A 20,067-nucleotide genomic window follows, 5' to 3' on the forward strand; every position below is an offset into this window, starting at 1 on the left:
GGAGAGACTCTTTTGCTTTGAGGATTTCAGTTTTAGTAAAGCATTTACTAATTTCAAGTATTTTAAAGGGAGAGCCACAACTAGTGAATCTGATTATGTAACTGTGAACAATATGACCAGCACCTCAATCCCACCGATCATGTTCACGCTTGTGTCCCTTTTGCTGTGAGCGTCATGGTTGCCATGCAGACGAAGAAGAGAGACAAAACATTGTTCTCCCATGCTGAAGTATATTGGCAATCATGCAATAATCCAGGTAACAGAGGTAGTCTGCAAGGCGTGACAAAAAACAGCCTCAAGGTGGGACAAACGTAAAGCAATTATTAATGACATCAAGTGACTGTTGAAAGTGATGGGTGTGAGGTGGGCATGCTTAAAAGCATACCATTTTAATACTTATAATAGGTCAAAGCACTTGCATGCTCGACCTAAAAATGTCTTGCACACGTGAACGCTTCTAACTGCAGAGAGCAGCGTTGTTAGTCTGCTTGTGTTTCGTAAGAGCTGTGACGTCCAGCTCCATCTGACTGCTTCCTCCCTCACAGCTCACTTCCACTAATAACAGAAGGCAGAAATCTGACGGGGTGTATTTAATTTAAATCTCTGTGTGGAGTGACTGTGGTGAAGTGGCCAGGACTTTCTGCAGCCCAATTGAGTGAATTAACACACGCTGCTGACATCAATCTTCCATTTCAACTACATGAGTTGTGCAATTTCAGAAGGAAAGAGGTTAATGGGGGTAGGGTGCTCCGACCACACTTTCCCGTTGATAGAGTGAAAGCGGCCCAGATACTTAACACATGCGTTTGTAATGCAATAGGTCTTGCATATGTCAAATAAGTTAATTGTCATCTTTTGATGACAGCCCCACGAGCAAAAACAAAAGAAAACATGAGAAGAAACTTAGAAAGGTTGACTTGGCAAAATAACAGAAAGATACCTTTAAAAAATAAAATTGTGCAATTTTGTTTGTACTATTGGGCACATTTTTGCCAGTCACAGGCCTTCTGTTTGTGGGGCACTAGAAGTTAAAAAGATCAAATAGCCCCTGAATCACGTCAGGAGCAGCGGACGGGCACTAATTAAGTTGCATCAATTAGTGCTTGATCCCTGCTCCACACACACGAAAGGAAATTATGCCAGGCATGCCTTAACAAAATACGAGACTGTGAAGAAGAGTGCCACGCAAACCAAAAAATGGTGCGCGACAGGCTAGCTCCAAGCCCTTTACTGAACACAACAGAGTCTCACAAACGAGACGCATGAGCTAGAGCATGCACTTGCAGGCACACCAAAAACGACACAGTAGAGCTGCTCAAACCCCCCTGCTTACTGTAAATCATTCCCTACTTTTGTCTTTCACACTTCTTCATCTATCACACTGCTAAGCGTTGTGTCCCATAAATGATAACCGTACCTCGGTGGTCATCATGCACAACATGGAAATACTTCCACACAGGATCAAAACAAAGACAACAAACTCCTAACCACAAATCCTACCTGGTGTAATATTCTACCCATGTAGGTAAGCGCTTCAGCACCTCACATAGGCATACATGCTAACAGACCCGATGCAGGAGGGAGACTCACAACTTTTTAAGCCAAAATGTCTTTATTTTGGCTGTCTCCTGGCTGAAATTTCTTCTCTTTCAATACAGGTCAATGGGGGAATTACATTCTCATGATTATTTAAAAAAATAAATCTTCCACTTTACTCTTCTAAAATGTTTGCATGAAGTCTCAGGGGTAGTAAGTGCTGTGTGTAAACGTTGCACCACAATTCAATTGCAATGCATTTAGCTCCCTTCTCTAAATTGTGGCTTGTTTTACTTTCCTATTCAATTTCGGCCGGTTTGGAGCCAGTTGCAAAGGGGAGGACTGGTTAGATGTATGCATGTGGGATTTTTATAGTGCTAACCTAGTCAAAATGCAGCAGAGCATTTTATAGGGTCATCAACAGACCTTAAGTCAATGAGTGATATGAGAGGTAGCTGGTTTGAGGACCGTTAATGAAGTGTGGTTGCACAGCTGAAAGCATTATATGTATCATGTAACGGATGCACTTCGCAGCTATGCACTGTCTAAAATAAGTCACTGTTGTAGTGGAAATCCTTTCTCAAGAAGAAGTGAGCAGGGCTGTCTTTAGGGTGGTGCAACCGGTGCAGCTGCACCTGGCCCTTTGGTGAGGAGCATTTTGTTTAAAAATAACTATGGGTTTAAAAGCCATGAATGTCCTTGTGCACCCAGCAATTTTCATACAACAATACAAATGTCAAGGTAACTCTAGTGATTAATGTTCCTGCATGTAAGAGGGAATTTTGTCTAGTTTGAGTCATGACTCATCATAAAGTAGGGCAGAGGGTTAATGAGCTATGCAGATCACAGAAGCGAGTATGAGTGGACTCTGAGAAGCACCATAAACAAATGAAAGGTATGTCAATAAGGGGCCACGGGGAGGTGAGGGGCACTGCTGGAGAGTGGAAGTGAGGGAATTCGTAGAGGAGTCAAGGGGGGAGACTGGACACCACCAGCTCTCTAAAGCTGGCCTGGAGTGCAGTGATAACAGAGTGTGGGGTCTTTTCTTTCTGGACCCCACTTTCATAATTCTCAAGAGATGACAGAGTGTGAGACATGGGGAGAAGCACATGTTGTATGGTCGCTGCTCAGAAACACACTCACGCTGGGGTCTTGTTGCTGCATTACTCTTGTGTTGGCCAAGGACAACAGGAAGTGGGCAGCCTCGCGCACCCGTGCTGAGGATACCAAACGTTGCTGCTGTGAGTGACGAGGTCTCTCAGTCTCTCCCCCACCCCTCTACATCCCAGTAATGTTGAAGGGCAAAAGCTCTCCTAGGGTTACAAGGCCAGGCTCTAGCCAGCAGAGCCGGATAGCCGGAGACAGCCTAAGAGAGTATATTTCTACTAGTCCCCAGGTCATGCACGGCACCTTCAGTCAGTATTGACTGCTCAGTTAAAGGCACTTATTGCATCCTGGTACATGTAGCTGTGCTACGTACATTGTAAATATTGTCTCAGAAAGCAGGGATGAACACTGTTGTGTTGTGGGTTGGGCCAACTCACCGATGTCTGACTCACAGGGGGGAATCTGTGAGGAACCCTCCTGTGGTCAGCATAATAGGCTGAACCACTATAGGGATGTAAGAAAATAAAAAAAAGGAACTGACAGATTTCCGCTGGCCAGGTACGAACCCAGCACGAGGTCAGAGTGTGTGGTGTACAATGCTTTTCTTCCTGTGTGGCCTCTTAAGGCCCTGAAGTGTTTCCTCATTCTGTCACGAGCGCTGCCCCACGTTACAGAACAACTGGCATCGAGGGTTCCCTGTGCCCACGATGCGCTCTCGACCTTTATACGGCTTAACTTTGCCACCCTTTGCTCCAGCCAGCATGGCTCCCAATGACAGCTGTTCCTCGTCAACAATACTGCCCCGTTGGCCTAGGCCTGCCGCACATCATTGGTTCTCCCCGCTGCCTGGTGACCAACGCTCTCGGTCTGGCATGGAGAGAGCACCTGCACTTTTTGCAGACACCTGCCTCCTGGCCTCAAAGCAAGTTAAAACAAAGTGTTTTTCCCCTACATGGTGCCCCACCCACTAAGGGCCATCTGCTTTGCTGTGGAAGTGCCTTCCGATGCGACACCCCAGCCACAAAGGGCTGACCACCTCACATCTACTGAGCACTGTTGTGTTTTCCCATCCAGGGCTACAGGCCAAGTACACTTCATTCTCGAATATAGGGCCAAGTTGCCATGTTTGAGTCCTCACCACCTAGACAACTGTGACCTCCTGCCACTTTCTCACAGCACACACCTTCTTGGGGTAGATTGTGGACCCCGCCTGCAATCAGTCTGCTTCCACTCCTGAGACCTGGTATGCAAACTGACTTTCATGTACTGTCTAAAATGGAAAGAGGATAATATCAAGCACCATTGTCTATGGGACTCATTTTCACCATCAGTCACCCCAAGCTCAACTAGGTCACACCCATAAAATGTTCCATCCACATATACAGTGTTTTTAACTATGGTTGTTGATGGCTTCCATACCTACCCTAGAGCCATTTGTGTCTGATGGGCCTCTGTCAGCTCAGACTGCAAAATGGAGAGACTGGGTAGACCGGCTAGAAAAATATTTTGCAGCAGTCACCTTAGACAACAACAGAAGGCGCCCCATGCTCATACACACGGGAGGCGTTGCAATACACAAAGTTTTCAAGTCAATAACCGAGGCGGGACCGCCCTACAATTACACCTCTCTAGAAAACACCCTAACAGCCTACTTCGAGCTGCTCGTCAAACCAGACTATGAGCGTTTCCTGCTACGGCAAGCAAGACAACAGCTGGAAGAATCAGTAGACATTTTTTAACGCCTGTCTCAAGGAGCTAGTCGGCACATGCACCCTGCCACTTGTTGAGGATGAAGTCCGTGCACAGTTCATTCAAGGCTGTTCCTCCGCAAAGCTGAGAGAAAATATATTGCAAATGCCGGGGATGTCAATGGCCAACATACTAACCCTTGGGCAATCGAAAGAACTCTCTAAAGCACGCACTGCACACATGGAACTGCCCTGCAGCGATGAGTGAAAACTGAGCCTGTTAATACCATAACAACTTCAAACGTCAATAAGAAGAGAACCCACTCAAAGACTCCAATACCTCCAAAAGTCTGCTATTGATGCAGAGGCCAGTATCCACATCAAGGTGCCTGCACAGCACAAGGAAAACAGGGCACCTCCTGCAACAAACCAAATCATTTTGCAAAAGTGTGCAAGTCAATGGCCAGCAGAAAATGCATAGACCCAACCCTATCAATACCACAGAAACCCCCGGGGGCCCGGTGAAAGATAAGGATATGGATGATGACGAGACAGAATAAATGGTTCACATCATACATGCCATGCAACCTGGAAAACATCTAAAATACCACACCCCCAAGTGCACTATCACTGTGGCGGGACATTCACTCTCCATACTAATCAACACTTGCGCCTCCATTAACATGGCTCAATCCATATTTCACACCCTCCCATTCCCTCCGGTGCTATGCTGTACCTCAACACAAGTATATGCATTTGGCTCAACCACCCCGCTACCACTAGCAGGAGTGTTCATGACCGACATCGCCCACGAAAATTGCACAATCAGGACCAGTGTATGTAACCCAAGGAGGTTCTGGAACACTGTTGAGCTGCAAGACAGCAGAAAAACTAAAACTGGTTGCGTTCACATTCAGCATCCATCTATCAGCAATGGATGCCCTGTTGAGCGAGCTCACAAAGCTGTTTGAAGGGATAGGATGTCTCAAGGGTCACATGGTCCACCTTCATGTGGATGAATATATCCAGCCCATGGCACTCTGTCATCACCGAGTGGCATTCCCTCTTCGCCCAAAGGTTAAAGATCTCAAGAAGCTAGAAGCGGCGGACATCATCGAGAAGGTCAATGGTCCAACCCACTGGGTGTCACCAATAGTGATTGCTCACAAACCCAAGCAGCTTGGGGAAGTCCGAACCTGTGTGGACATGTGCCTCCCCAATATGGCAATATGGCGAGACAGGCACCTAACACCCACAGCTGATGACCTAGTGGCAGAAATGAGTGGGTCCAAGTGGTTATCAAAGGTAGTCTTCTGAGCTGCCTACCATCAGTTAATGCTAGCACCAGAGTCAAGGGCAATCACAACTTTCTCCAGTCATGGGGTCTAAGAAGGTACAAACACTTCAGCTTTGGGATGTCCAGCGCTGCGGAGGTGTTTCAAGACACCATCCGGGGAGTCCTTCCTGGGCTACCCGGCATCATCAATGTCAGCGATGACATCCTGGTACATGTTCCATCTCTATAAGAATATCTGGAATGACTACAAGCAATTTTTCAGTGTCTTCTGGACAGTGGCTACACCCTCCACAAGGAAAAGTGTGTTTTCCTCCAAAAGGAAATCAGTTTTTTTAAAGATCTATTTTCTGAAAGTTGAGGTATGCCTGACCCCGACAAAGTGTGAGGCATTCAGTCAGCTCCAGCCCCTGTCAATGTCTCAGGGGTGTGATGTTTTGTTGGGATGATGACCTACTGTGGCTTTTTCATTCCAAACCTCATGGCCCTCACAGCCTCTCTCTGCAAACTAACTAAAGCCATTGTACTATGGGAGTGGGGCCCCTCTCAAGAAGAAGCTTTCAGGGCTACCAAACGCACGCTCTCAGAGCACACCACTCTAGCATACTTTGACCCCTGTCATAAATCTGAGCTATCAGTGGATGCGAGTCCCACTGACCTCGGGTAAGTGCTATTTAAGAAGCAGCCCAACGGGGAAAGGATGCCCATCGCGTATGTTAGCCAAGCACTGACCGACACAGAGCAGAGATACTCTCATATCAAAAAGGAAGGAGCTGCAATTCATTGAGGATGCCATCACTTCCATCAGTATCTCTATAGACACCACTTTACAATTTATGCCGATCACAAGCCTCCCCTTCCACTCTTCACTGGCTCATCCTCCAAACTGCTGCCAAGGAGAGAGTAATTGATCCTTCAGTTGCAGGAGTACAATTTCTCTGTGATCTTTCGGCCGGGAGTCCAAAACCCAGCTGGCTATCTGTCCCAACAGGCAAGACTGGCTGCTGTCACTGAGGAGTCTGAGAGATTACAACCACTACCCATATCCATGTCTGAAATTCTGAAGACAACTCAAGAGGATGAGTGCCTTCAACTAGCACTGTCCGCAATGTCTTCTGGTAACTGGGACAAGAGTAAAAGGAACCTGTCTTTCTGCACCGCCAAAGCTGAGCAAACCTGCTTTCTCTGCCACATGTACACCATGAACTAGCTACATCACCGGAAGGTTGCCTACTGTGTGGGCCTTGTCTGGCAATCCTGAGGCATCTTCAACAACAAATAGTAGATTTAACACATTCATCACACCAGGGTATGGTGCAGACAAAAGCCAGTCTCCAGAATAAAGTGTGGTTTCCTGGCCTTGACAACGTGGTTGAAAGAACTGTCGCTCACTGCACTATATGCCAAGCAGCCGGGCCTACAGACCCACATGCTCCTATCATCACTCCTGCCATCACTCAAACTCTGTGGCATCAGGCCAGTGTTGATTTTGACAGCCTCCCAGATGGCCAACACATGTTGATGGTAATCCACGATTTCTCAAAATACCCAGAAGTAGAAGTTGTAGATTCTACGACCGCTCACCAGGTCATACCTTGGCTGGACAAAATTATGGCTACCCACAGCCTTCTCCATTAACTGTGCACCGATAATGGACCACCATTCTCCAGTCATGAATGTGCAGAATACTTAAAATCCAGAGGCATGCAAAACCGGAAGACCACACCCAGATGGCCCCAAGCTAATGGGGAAGTGAGCGGTTCATGAGGACAATTAAAAAAGTGCTCGGCATTACGCTGGTGGACAATCAAAACCTTGATTGGGCACTGTATGCCTTCCTGAGGTAATACAGGACTCCCCACTCCACTATCGGAGTTCCTCCAAGAACACTGTGCATCAATCGCCAACTTGCGGACACAGTTCCGCACGTTGGCCCGCCATCTGCAACCCAAAGAAAAGTGACGGCTGCTCCCAGTCAATAGAAAGTGAAGAACGACCTGATGACCTCCAAACGAAGAGCGTATCACTGGAAATTGAAAGTTGGAGACTGAGTACGTGTCAGAGACTGGAATTCAGGGAGCAAATTCAGTTTATCTTTCGAACCACACCCCTGGAAGATCACAAGGATAAAAGGGACAATGATCACTGCCACCAGAGGCGTGGAAAAAATCACAAGAAATGTTGTTTTCTTCAAGTGTTGGCCACTTTTAAATGACCACTCCAGTGAAGTATGATCAGCCTCAGGAGATACAAATCCGGAGAAAGACTTAGCATCTGTGAAGACATACCTCATGACGATCCTCATTTGCATGGAAGTCTGAAAAAGGATGTCGATTTGACCAAACAAGGGCAACCACCAACACTGTTTGGCAAACAAGATCTTAGCACTGTCCCTGAAGGTAACTACTCCCAAGTCAGTGCTCCCAGCCAGCTCAAAGGAAAACACAGACACAGCTTCAGACCATGTCCAGTCCATTCCACGAGGTTGAAGGACCTTGTGATGAGGTGAGGGCAACCAGCCTGCGACCCTGTACAAGCATATGTTTTGAATGCACCAGCTGTGTTTTATATTCGTCATGTTTCTTTTTTGTGTGAGTCATTTTTATTTTTTCGCTTATCTCATTTCGTTTTTTATGTTTGGTGGGGAGGGATGTTGTGTTGTGGGAATGGGCCAACCCACCGATGTGCAACTCACAGAGGGTAATCTGTGAGGACCCCTCCTGTGGTCAGCATAATAGGCTGAACCACTGTAGTGACATAAGAAAATAAATAAAAGGGACTGCCGGATTTCCGCCGGCCAGGTCCGAACCCAGCACGAGGTCCGAGTGTGTGGTGTACAGCGATTTGTTTACTGCGTGGCCTCTTAACGCCGTGAAGTCTTTCCTCATCCTGTCGCAAGCGCTGCCCCGTGTGACAGAACAGTCACACAGACAGGTTTAACTAGTCCCACATGAAGTGACTGACTGGTAGCTAGCTACCAGAGCAGATGGGAACGTGGATTCAAAGTCAACTGGAGAGAAATACATAACCAGAAACCTTCTAGCGAAAAATTCACCAGTTGCAAAAATTGCTTTCCCGTTGAAAGGGACTGCAATGTTGGCGAGAAGACTCCATGTGAACAGCAACCCAGTGTTAGCTTCCTGTGCTTTATTTTCCATCCCAATACCTTCAAGGAGCTGTAGTTCTTGCTCGTCTTAAATGGAGACGTGGGACAAAATTCTAGATTACGTTTTGTAAATGGAAAATGTTATGCACAACGGCCGCATGTAATTACAAGCATTTGCAATGCAATAGGTCTTGCATATTTCTAACAACTTAATTGTCATCTTTTGACAAAGAGCCCAAGAGCAGAAACAAAAGAAACATGAGGAGACACTGAGAAAAGATAACTTGGCAAAAGAACAGAAAGTTAGTTTTAAAAAATAAAACTGCAATTTTTGTTTGTCCTGCTGGGCACGTTTTTGCCAGTCACAAGCCTTCTGTTTGGGGGGCCCTAGAAGGATGCTGGTTCTGGTGACTCACTTAGACTCATTTCTGAGAACCTGACTGATGACAATAGCGAAGTTGCAGAGGATAACCTGAGCAAGAGTTGGTGAAATGAGAGCATACCGAAGTAGAAGGGGCTGTGGCTGCAGCAGACATACAGTATTAGGAGATTACCTGGATGAAACAGAGTAACAGATTACAGGCTAGTTATATGGGTTCAGCTGACCGCAGCTCACACATTGTTTTCCTATTTATAGATTCTGAAGACTTTTTTTTTTTAAATAAAAAATATGAAGGAGCAACTCCTCAGGGCTATTACAAAAACAACATTGTATGAACAAGTAAAAGCATGTTATAATAAATCAAATTTGAAAAAGTATACATAGATTAGGAAGCTTTACTTGCGATACAACACCTAACAAACACTTCTAACAAAGACAGTTAAAAATGAATCAGTAACCATTCATATATGTAACACATAACCCGGTGTTAGGTCAGACAGTCCCTGCTTAACCAGCTCTCAAAATGTCATCAACTTTCTATGTCTGGGATTATTTTGGATCAGTGTCATTTCCAAGCCTCACAAAGACAGAAATTCCTTCTACCAGGCAAGGTGGTCTGGGCTGCTTTCTGGAGCCATGTTCAGTCAGTAAGCAGCCTGGCTGAAGTCATGACAAGGAAATTGACCCCAACAACATTGGCCAGGACCCTGGAAGAATAGCCCAACATGATCATTTTGAGTTAAGGATGCATACCTTCCAGACTATAGTTTAGTTTTGGTTTTATAGAGTAGTAATTCTCTGGTGAAATAGTTAGCTTATCATTAAATCATTAAATCTTGAAGCACTACAATGCTCAAATCATTGGTACAGGAGTAATGTGTTTTAAATATCACTGTGGCACAAAATTAGTGCTACGATTAGCCAGAACGTGCCCTCTTTTTTTAAGAGGGCTCTATGAAACTATAAAATTTGGCTGTCGTCAGAGGAAGTGTTTTATGGGATGTGGCCCACACGTTGCCACTCAGCAGGTGAACCTATGAACAGTAGTGGTTGTAAAGGGAAAGGTCAGTGTGGCAAGCTGTTTTAGTGCCTGGAAGGTTAATGACCATGAAAGCTGCAGAGAATGGGGCCATCTGCAATACTGAACACTCTAGAGAAGGCAATAGTAATATGTTTCAGATGCACCGTTGGCATCTCCTGTCCATTCTGCTGCCCCCTCAACAATAGATAGTTCTTCCATCAATAAAGTAATTGAGGACAAGCCCTGTCCTTCACTCTCAAGAACACAGAAGCGCTGTGAGAGATCTCAAGAGGTGTTGGTAAACCAACCCAAATCTTCATCTATCCCTATTACAGCCTGCAGACCTCAGTTAAAGAAGAGTGTGAAGACCACCATATAATGGTGATCCACAAAGGCGACACTGACATTAATTATTTTCCACAGGAATCAAGAGAGATGGTCTTTATCCAACTTTAGAGACTCTGAAATGTCACAGACCTGTTGCCCTAAATGCTGTTCGCTTGGTTAGATACCCCTGTTATTCTAATGATCTAAATTTGCATAGCTCTTCAATTGCAATTCCAACACCTGTGAAGTGAAAAGTACATTATATTGCTTCAGAACTCCTGAAATCAAGAGGTGCTGTGAGGAGAATGACAGTGACAATTTTGGTGAGCCCTCAGAATGTCACTGGGTGAGGTTAATACCTGTGAACAGCACATTAGTGCATAGGAGAGGAATATCTGTTGCCATTAAAAGCAGCAGCATTGCCAAAACCCTTATTAAAACGTCTTAAGGTGTAGTTCTCAGACCTCACTTTTACGTAATTTCAAATTTAAAAATGAAACCATCAGCGTAAATGTATAGAACATAAGTAGGTTGCATAGTCAAAAATGGTGTTTAACTGTTTGGTTCTGTAGCACGAGTCTGGGTTTTTAAATGATGTTGTATTTAATACATTTTTCTGTTGATTTTGTAAAAAAATGAACAGCAATATATTAGCGTAATTAATCGTTACGAACTAAGATGAATGTGTTAACTGAGAATAGAACTATGAATGGTTTGTAACTTACTCATGATTCAACTTGAATTTTATTTGGCTCATTCACAATATTCGGGGTGGGGGAGGTAAGACGGGTGATGGCTAGGAAGCCAAACAAGCAAATTGTCATGGAGGAGAGGGAAAAGGGCAGAAGTGGAGGAACGGGGGGTGTGAGGGTGTGTCAGGCACTCTGGCACATTCAAAAGAATTGGAAAATAGAAATTGTTTGCCTTGTGGTATGCCATTATGAAGAGGGTGAGGATAGTGAGAAGCCAAGAAATCAGAGGCTGTTCAAAGAAATGCATCTAAATTGGGATTCAGGGGCATCTGCCTCCCTCCCCAAAACAGTGAACTCCACCCTCTGTAGAGACAAGTTTATGGGACACACTCCCCCACGGACAAGAGGGTAAGTGTAGAGAAAGACAAGCAATGTCCTGGCATCAAAAGGCTCAGCACTCTCAAGGCTGTTCTCAATGACTCACATTTCGGTTTCCAAAATGAAAAACGCAGAATACATTAGTAGGGCACCAGTAATTTTACGCCATACCTTTCCCCCAAGATCCAAACCCAGACTGTGCTTACTGGGAGTGGCAAGATGGATTACTCTAGCCCTACAGATTCAAGGATATAGCTGGAGAAACGGTAGGGAGAGCAGCTTAGGTCTAGAGAGAGCCTTCAGACTCAGGGTCACAGAGAAAGCAGAGCACAGAGTAGTGCAGACCTGTAACAAGACAGAGGGAAGGAGTGAAACAACAAAACTCATATCTAAGCAGGAACCAAGTGCAGAGGGAAGCAAGTAAGGGGAAAAAACAAGAAAAGTGCAGGCTGGCCAAATGGGTGTGATCTATGATGAAAGCAGAGAAAGCCAAAAAGTCACTGCTGCCAAACGTCGGCCTCCATATTTGCTATCAGTTTAACAAAAACTGTCTCATTCTTGGGAAGTGTACCCTGCTGTTTCCTCCCACAAGCCTGTGGCTCCAAGCCTCAGCTGCAAAAGGCCTTTCCAGACCACATTTCCATCTTCCACAGTCTCCAGGCCTCTGAGTGTTTGCACCATCGGTGTAAGTTTTTTTGCAGGCTAGGCCATGGTGTTCTGGCTGCCGGTAGAGCCCTTTCCTGGTGTCTCTCTCTAAGCCTGTCCACTGGATAACCCAGGGTCCAAGGCTAATCCCTGACATACTTAATAGTAACTACTATTTATTATAGGGAGATTTGGGGTTCAAGTGAAATATTATTCTTATGCTTCTGTGGATGTTAGCGCAGTTCATATATTTGTTAGAAAAAACAGTGACCTTAAAATTGAAGGTGTTCCATTATCACCATATGGCATCTTCTGCAATTAGCATAGACATCTCATTTTCACTGTTACGATTTCTTATGGCCATATTGTTCATGATCCAAGTATCCTATAGAAAGTAATAGTAGAATAGTAGTAGTACAACTTTCATGCAACTCTCTCTTATTGTCAGCAGGAATATTGATATTTCCTTAATGAATATTAAAGAGTGATCTAATTCAAACATTTAGCAAATAGTTTTCGATAAGATGGCACAAATAGGAGCTATCTCGAGGTTTCTGATGAACAGCTTTGACTAACTTGCGATCAGTATAAGGAACCATGAGGTTACACAACAATGTAATTTTTTTTCGAAACCAATATCAAAGTCAACCCAAAATCAATTTCTTTCTAATATCAAACGGAATGGGTTAAGCATAGAACAATATTTTTTCAGGCTATTCTATACCATTATGGTCCTATTTTCCCCGATCTGCATCACTTGTGATGTGGGACTGCAATCACCCTTCAATGGCACTGAGACCTATGTTTGTTAACTGCTTCCCATTTTGTGGGAAAGAGCAAAAATGAACACAGACACACTAAAAAATGTTAAGGTCTCCTAACACATATAGCCATCTGTAGTATCTTTATGGCATATTTTCACAGTATTTTTGAATCAGAGACTGTAAAAGGTACAATCGAGTAAAAAAAGGTTCTGATTCTGCTGGAAAAAACAACTGGTATCACCTTAAAAAGGATGTGCAATGATCCCTTCTGAATGAACTGGGGCTGCTTCGATTGACCAGGTACATCAGACTAGGAATCTGCAGGATCTTGTTAAGCATCATACTGTATTTAAAAAAAAATCTGGGTACAAAGTTTTTTAATGCTTGTATTAGCTATTTCACATAGTCGCTAATCACATATCCTAACATTTGCAATGCAATAGGTCTTGCATTTGCGAGAGTTAGAGCTGTTGGCAATGTAAATTTATAAGAGGACTTTTTTTGCCACATAAATTGGTCAATCCTGCCTCTTAATTTGATTGTTTCCTGCCACATAATTCCACTGAGCAAGCATCTCTACAAGATCATGCATGACAAAAGCAAACTTTTAATGAGAAAAAGTGAAACAAGAATTGTGAAGAATAGGGTATCACAGCTTTATACAACGATAAACAAAATGTAAGAGCATAACTATAATTAAAGAAGCTTTGCACTGACATTTTGTAAGCTGTGTGTGAACAGGATTCACTGTCTTCTTCATAACTGTGATGTGAGGTAACTAAGAAACAATGTGAAGTAACTGGTAGTCATGCAAAACACTCCAATACTGCTCATTGCACTGTGTAAAACTTAAAAGCGCCATGAGTGCATAGAAAAAGCAAAACAATGACAAATAACTGGTAGTTATGAGAATCGCTTCAATACTGCCCATTGCGCTGTGTAAAACTTAAAAGCTCCATGGGCACCATGAGCGTGAAATAAAAATAAAACAAACAATAAGAAGTAACTGCCCATCATGTAAGTGCTCCAATAGTTCCCATTGTACTTTGTAAAACCTGAATGCGCCATGGGTGCCATGACTACAAAGGAGAAACAACATAAACAATGAGAAGTAACTGGCAGTCATGCAAATCACTCTAATACTGCCAATTGTGCTGTGTCAAACTTGAATGCGCTATGGCCAACAGGAGGACGTAGAAAAAACAAAATAAACAATGAGAAGTAACTGATAGTCATGCAAAGTGCTCCAATATTACCCACTGCGCTGTATAAAACTTGAAAGCGCCATGTCCTCCATTAGCGCAAATGAAAAACAAAAGAAAAAATGTGAAGTAACATGTAGTCATGAAAAGTGCTCCAATGCTGCCCATTGCGTTGTGTAAAACTTGAATTCGCCATAGCCATGAGCGAGACTGAAAAACAAAAGAAACAATGGCAACTAATTCATAGTTATGCAAATTTCTCCAATACTGCTGATCGAGTTCCTGTATGGGGAACTCGATCAGCAGTATATGAACGATGTGCATAATTACCAGTTACTTCTTATTGTTTCTTTTGTTTTGTTTTTATTTATGTTAGTGGCACCTTCAATTTTTAAACAGCGGGAACTCGATCTGCAGTATTGGAGCAATGTACACCAAGTTTCTCCAATACTGCCAATCGAGTTCCCACTGTATAAAAGATAAAAGTGCCATGAGCGCGACTAAAAAACTAAAGAAGCAAGGACAAGTAACTTGTAGAAATGCAAATCCTTCCAATAGTGCCAGCAGTATAGGAGTGATGTGCCTAACTACCAGTTACTTGTTATTGTTTTTGAGTAGGGCTCATGGCGCTTTCAATTTTTATATAGCGAGAACTCGATCAGCAGTATTGGAGCAATTTGCATAAAGCTCTCCAATACTGCTGATCGATTTCCCACTGTGTAAAAAATAAAAGCACCATGAACAAGACTAAAAATGCAAAAGAAACACTGACAAGTAACTCGTAGTTATGCAAATCGCTCTAATACTGCTGATTGATCAGCAGTACTGGAGCGCTTTGCATAACTACGAGTTACTTGTCATTGTATCATTTGTTTTTTTAGTCGCACTCATTGCGCTTTAATTTTTATACAGCGGGAACTCAATGAGCAGTATTGGAGCAATTTGCATAAAGCACTCCAATACTGCAGAGCCCCATGAGCGCGACCAAAAAACAGAAGAAACTGACAAGTAACTTGTAGTTATGAAAAACGCTCCAATACTGCTGATCAAGTTCAAGCAATATACAAATTGTAAGAGTCATGAGCGCAACTGAAAAAAAATAACAAAAACAAGTAAGTGGTAGTTATGCAAATCGTTCCAGTGCTGCCTATCGAGAGAAGGTCAAGCTAAAGGTATAAAGTAGTCCACAAACCATTCACAAAAACATGGGTGATGCATATGTTAACAGTAGGTAGCCAGTGCTCTGGAGGAGGGCTAGACCCCGGAAAAGGCATGTTGTATGCATGCCTTTAACAAATAAAATGCAGGGCATTTTGAAACGCAAGTCCACGAACAAATGAAAATAATGGGCATGGTTAAAGCCCAGAGAATAGATAACAACAGGTCAGAAGTGCTGGCGCGCTCAACCTAAGATCACTGCTAATCAGGTATTACCCGATGTGGATAGAAGATTTTATTTGAATTCATTTGTTGAACTGAATTTGGAGCTGTTTCTATGTCAGACCATGGAAACCTCTGTGAATAGCCACATTTACGCTCTCTAAAGACCAAACACTCTCTTGGGATGAGCAGAGAGAGAGGGTTGTTGCCTGTGTGGGCAGGTGACTGTTCCATCAGTTGAATTGGCTGTCTATTCCTGTAACTGCTTTCTTTGTGTTAGTGTCTGTCAGGAGCCCCAACTCGGGGTGGGTTTGTCTGCTGATAAATGTGTGCAAACTTGTTTAGAGGCTTATTATTCTAGTGCACCGTCTGAAATGAAGCTAAACAAAGATGGTATTATATCAACTCTCAGGTTGATGTACCAATAATGTTTGATCATAGGTGATAGAAAAAATGTTTAATGAAAACCCAACCCTAGAAACTTCATCAAATAACTCATCAACAACGTTATTTGATCTAGAGCCACTCCCAGCTTTATCTGAAGCAGAGTGTAGCAAGGGAACAAACATACTGAGTCCACTAAAAGTGATCCATTCATTACTTTTGAAATAAACCACTTATCAGACCTAATAGATGAATATCCTTAAGAATAGTAGGAGAAAATAGTATGTGTGATTATACTTTTTATACAGAAACTGAAATGTAAACAAAAAAACTCTTAGAAATTGAAAAAGGCACTCTGGTCACTCACCAAAATGGTATTGTTGCAACTGGTATTCCAACATTGCTTTAGATAAGAAGTCCTGTGGCTTTAAGCAATGTAAATGATGGTTGAATGAATTGAGATAAAACCGTGTCATTTTTCCTATTCAGTTACTTCCATAAAAGGTACATTTACCAGCAGTGAAAATGAATTTAGGTACAATCATCAAAATGGATGTTCAAATTTGTAGGAAGCTGGCCTGGTGTGTGGTGGGCACCCAAGGTACTTACATCTTATACCAGTTCCAGGTATCCCCTCTTAGTGAAGTGTAGGCAGTGTCTAGAAGCCAGACTCTCTAGAGGTAGCTGTGGATGAGCAGCCAAGCAGCCAAGGCTCATCTAGGACACGTGCAAAGCTCATGCAATACCACTGTAGTCACACAGCACTTACACACATGAAAGAAAACACTCAGTTGTACAAAAAAAAGGTACTTTATTCTTGGCACAGATTATCACAAATCACTAGACACAGGACCTACACTTAGGAGGTAAGTAATACACTAAATATATACACTAGCAATCAGAAATAGGCATAGAAAAGATTAGAAAACAGTGCAAACAGTAATAATCAATAGTGCCCCTAGGGGGAGCACAAACCATATACTAAAAAAAATTGAATGTGAACAAGGTACCCCCACCCAGACAAGTACACTGTGTAGAGGGGAGCTGGGGGTTTTAGGAAACCACAGAGGTAAGCAACACAACACCCCCCCAGCAACCAAGAATGCAGGAGTAATACACTGGATTTTCCCCAAACCACCCAAAATTAGGAAAAGAAGACACCCAGAGAAGGCTTCAAGAAAAGCAGTGGTGGATACCTGAGGAAAGAAGACCTGTGAAGAGAGGGGACCAAGTCCAGAGGTATGACATAGTCCAGTGGGGGCAGGAGCCAATACCTACCACACTGAAGATGCAGGAGTTGGTCGATAGTGAAGAAGAGGTCAGCACTGCAGCCCAGAAGCCAGAGAAGAGTTCCTGGTGGATGCGGATGGAGTCCCACGCTGGAAGGAAGATTGCAGATGGGTGCTGGTGCAAGTATTCCACCAACAAGCTCGGAGGAGCTCGAAGCACCACCCCTGGGGTGGTGATGGACAGGGGAGTGGTCACTCCCCTTTCCATTGTCCAGTTTCATGCTAGAGCAAGGGTCCCTGGTTTGTGGACTGGTTTAAGCATGGAGGTCACCAAATGTACCCTTCAGAGCAAAATGAGTGGCTTGGGGAGGCTACCCATCCTAAGCCAGTCACACCTATTTCCAAAGGGAGAGGGTGTATCACCCCTCTCCCTAAGGTAATCCTTTGTTCTGCCTTCCTAGGCTTGAGCATCTTCAGCAGCAAGAGGGCAGAAACCTGTCTGAGGGGTGGCAGCAGCTGGACTGCCCGGGAAAACCCTGGAAGACTGGTGGTAGCAATGCTGGGGGTCCTCTAAAGAGCCACAAGAGTGCATGGAATCATACAACCAATACTTGCAAAAGTACTGGGGTATGATTCTGACATGTTTGATACCACGTCTAGGCTCGGAGTTACCATTATGTAGCTGGACATAGGTGTGACCTATGTCCAGTACACGCATAAAATGGCGTCCCGCACTTATGAAATCCAGTAAAATGGGGCTGGAGTTTGTGGGGGCTCCTCTGCTAGTGCAAGGGTGCTGACACACAAGGGAACCTGCACCCTGCCCTCTGGGCTAGGTGGGCCTGCTATAGGGGTGACTCAGTTACCTGGTACAGTGACCTGGTAGTGAAAGGTTGCATGCACCCTTATACACAGGCTGCAATGGCAGGCCTGCAGAACACTACGCATGGGCTCCCTATGGGTGGCATGATACATGCTGCAGCCCATAGGGATCCCCTAGTAACCCAATGCCCTGGGTACCTATTTACCATATACTAGGGACTTACATGGGGGTTCCAGTATGCCAAATGGGGAGTGGAAAAGGTTACCAGCAACCAAATTAAGAGGAGAGCGCACAGTCACTGGGGTCCTGGTGAGCAGGATCCCAGTGAACACAGTCAAACACACTGACAAACAGGCCAAAAAGTGGGGGTAACCCAGGTAGAAAGAGGCTACTTTCCTACAAAATTAATTTATTTGAGGAGATTGTGTTATGCTTTATCTCTATTCTGGCTCTGCGTCAGCATGTAGAATGTTTGTATTTGTATTACACTGTCTGCGCTCATGCAGGGAGCGTTCCACGACTGGTCAGTTGGAGCGTGTCGCGACGAGACAGCAGCAGTGGCTAGTTAGGGGAAGCTGAGTGAACATTGAAGTTAAAACCTTGTATCTACATGTGTGAAGTTCTTCATAACATAGAACGGCAACGAGCTTTAGCCACCGCAGAGCCCATGCAAGCAAGAGCTGAACTTAGATTTCCAAGAGTTTCACAATGAGCAGGGAGGCACGGCTTCTGTGGGGCTCAGCTGCGTAATATTCTCTACTAAGTAGGCTAGCATGATAATTGGCTTCTATATAGTCAGGACACTGTGAATATTGCCTTCAGTATGGATTCCAAAATCACTTCCTGCAAAAGCTGCACGCGGCCTGCCCCAATACCGCAAAGGCTCGCCTGATGACCGTTTTCTCCAACTGCGGGTCTTCGCATGCAGCCATCACTGTCAAAGCACAGAATACACTGTTGAGTCTGCTTTCCTTAAAGGCAGGACTGTACATGCTGCAATCAGTACATGGATAGGACTATCTTACAGTTGCTTCTTTTAATCATCACGTCACTTTGGCAGGTCCAGTTGTTTTGGATTCATAAACTTTCAACATTCTTTCTAATCGACGGGCTACTCAGTCTTCTTTGATTAGTAACCCAGCTCCTGCACAGCATTAATACTGTAAAATCTGAGCCTAATTAAATAGGAGTATTCCTGTATGTGTGTATGTAACGGTGATACACACACCCAACCTATTACTACCCTTAGCTAATCCAGTATTTGGCATGGGACAAAACAATAGGGTAACACACACACCATTTTTGGAGACATAATTGTGTATTTACATCTGGTGATACACACACCTGTGCAGTTATTGGACCAATCTAGATGCAGTTTAGGGCATGTCAATGACAGCCAGCACCAGTGACTCACACTCCTGTTTAGCAGCAGTTGCTGATATAAGACAGTGATATGCACATCATTTCCCTCTTTTGTTCAGCAGAGAACTGTGCCTGTAAGTGTGTTTTCACCATTTTCAAGTGTCTGGAGCACTACTTGACATTCATATATGTTGTGTGACTAGTTTTGATTTAATGGTTTTTTTTTTTCGGTGTTTTTCTTTTGCCTTCACTTTTCTCCATATTCATATTTCAATGTTTACATACTTAGGTGGGCACAATTTAAGAAAATGTCAGCATTTATTTTGCATTTTAATCTGCTATGGTATAAGTTATTGTTGCATCAAATCCACATTGGGAGGCAGGTTTTAATATTTTTATTATATAATTGTCTAGCTCTTCTTGATCAATCATGCAGTCAGTAGATCCGCCTCCTCCATTTCTGGAATCATTGGGCAATCCAGTGATTCCATGGATCCAATGGTTTGACGCATTCGAAATGTATCTCAGGGCAATTGGTGCTTCAAGATTCAGAGTGAAAAGAAAAACAAACAATCTTACTGCTGCATTCACTGGGTTTTGAAGACAGGGAAGTTTAAAAAAAAGTTAGCAGATCTGGTTCTAGTAGAAGGTGAAATAGTGAATAGTGAGCATCAAGAAGTGGTAACAAAACGGTTGCAAGGTTTGATGTAGAGCCCAGGTTAGCAGTCTTACGACACAAATTCTTCA

Source organism: Pleurodeles waltl, chromosome 12 (genome assembly GCF_031143425.1).
Source record: "Pleurodeles waltl isolate 20211129_DDA chromosome 12, aPleWal1.hap1.20221129, whole genome shotgun sequence".
Taxonomy (NCBI): domain Eukaryota; kingdom Metazoa; phylum Chordata; class Amphibia; order Caudata; family Salamandridae; genus Pleurodeles; species Pleurodeles waltl.